General features: G+C 35.3%; 1 non-coding gene across 1 annotated transcript; it reads right to left on the reverse strand.

The window, feature by feature from the left end:
- Window positions 1–1,583: 1,583 nt before the first annotated feature.
- LOC121225771 (small nucleolar RNA R71) lies at window positions 1,584–1,690 on the reverse strand. The gene has a single exon (XR_005923667.1). It is a non-coding gene; the product is annotated as a small nucleolar RNA R71 (small nucleolar RNA).
- Window positions 1,691–1,981: the final 291 nt, after the last annotated feature.

The following is a 1,981-nucleotide window of genomic DNA, read 5'->3' on the forward strand; positions in this document are numbered from 1 at the left end:
CATCATCAAGACTGAAGATCTCCCCTCAATTTCCCTTCAGGAGTTTTGGGTTTTTCTTTATGTTTTGTATTCATTATTCTTCTGAGATGTTTACCTTTTTAGTTATGAACTAAAACCCCTAACTACCTAAGGGGAATGAAACCTAAGACAGATCTTGTTATTATTATCTGAATTGCATGATAAATATTTGACTTGTTCTTAATTATGTGTTCTTAATTCTTGTTTTGATATTCCAAGATATTGATTCAAGTTAAGCTCTTATTTGGAGGAGGAATAGACCCTGTTTAAGAGTACATTTTTCATAATTAAGCGAAGTTGATTATGCGCCTAGAGATAGGGTGACAAGATTTTTCCGGATTAGGGTGAAACCTAATAAGGGGATCCATAGATCGAGTTAATGCAACCCTAGAGAGTTAATTAGAAAGAGATTTCAATTATTCAACCTAGGGTTAGACGTTGTTAGTCTCGGAGGGATAATAATATAACTTAGGGATTTCTACGGATCAAGTCAAATGAATAAATCGTCCGATTCAGAGTCAAATAACAAGTGAAGTCTAGGTGGATTTTTCCTTAGGTGTTGTCTTAATTCAATCGTTTTTCCAAAAGTAATTCCCCAATTCTATTTTCTGTGATTTCTTAGTTTAGTTAATTAGTTAGTTAAAACAAACCCCATTATTCTTAAACTAGATAATAAAAAGACAGTCATTACTAGTACTTTTAGTTCCTTTGGGTTCAACAATCCGGTTTTGCTAAAACTGTACTACTATTCGATAGGTACACTTGCCTTCATCGTGATAATAGTTAGTTTCAAGAACGACTCATTATAAATATTTAAAACCTATTACGAATATCATGCATCAAGTTTTTGGCGCTGTTGCCGGGGAACTAAGATATTAGGAACATTCGATTTTTATTACTTTAGCCATTTACTTTTACTGCAATTTAAATTTATTTCTAATTTTTATTACTAATTCTTCTTTTTCCCTTTTTCTGGCAAGTTCTTATAGTTTATGAGTAGAAGAAACCCGTCAGGACCATTACTTTTTAACAGTGAGATCGATCACACAGTTCGCAGAAACTAAAGAGAAATAAGGAGAAGCTTAAGATACACAGAGAACGAGCAAGAGGACGATATTTAAACCCTAACCGAGGAGATGACTAAAAACCAAGAAAATCTGCTACCTCCTGCGATTGCTATTAATCAGAATCCTGCTCCACACACTATGTATGATTATGCTAAACCTAATTTAACAAGAGCTGAGTCAAGTATAGTTAGACCTGCTATTGCTGCAAACAATTTTGAACTGAAACCTAACACAATTAAAATGATACAACAGTTTGTTCAGTTTGATGGTTTGCAGGACGAGGATCCCAACGCTCACTTGGCAAATTTCCTAGAATTTTGCGATACATTTAAAATCAATGGCGTTTCTGATGATGCCATATGTCTTCGGTTGTTTCCCTTTTCATTAAAGAACAAAGCTAAATAGTGGTTGAACTCGTTACCACGAGGGTCAATAACTACTTGGGAACAAACGACCAAAAAATTTTTATTAAAATATTTTCCACCAGCAAAAACAGCTAAATTATGTAATGATATCTCTTCTTTTGTGCAGATGGATTTAGAAACACTCTATGATGCATGGGAGAGATACAAGGACCTTTTAAGAAGGTGCCCTCACCATGGGTTACCCCTTTGGCTACATGTTCAAACGTTCCATAATGTCCTGAATCCTTCGACTCAGCAGATGATTGATGCAGCCGCTGGAGAAACTATCAATAATAAAACACCTGAGGCGACTTACGAATTTATTGATGAGATGTCACTGAATAACTATCAGTGGCAAGTTATGAGAACAAAGCCGACGAAAGCAGCCAGTGTTTTCAACCTCGACGCGGTTACTATGCTATCTAACCAAGTAGAACTCTTAAATAAAAAGATTGACGATTTGTGTGGTTCTACTCAGGTACATCCAGTGAT

Source organism: Gossypium hirsutum, chromosome A03 (genome assembly GCF_007990345.1).
Source record: "Gossypium hirsutum isolate 1008001.06 chromosome A03, Gossypium_hirsutum_v2.1, whole genome shotgun sequence".
In the NCBI taxonomy this organism is placed as follows: Eukaryota; Viridiplantae; Streptophyta; class Magnoliopsida; order Malvales; family Malvaceae; genus Gossypium; species Gossypium hirsutum.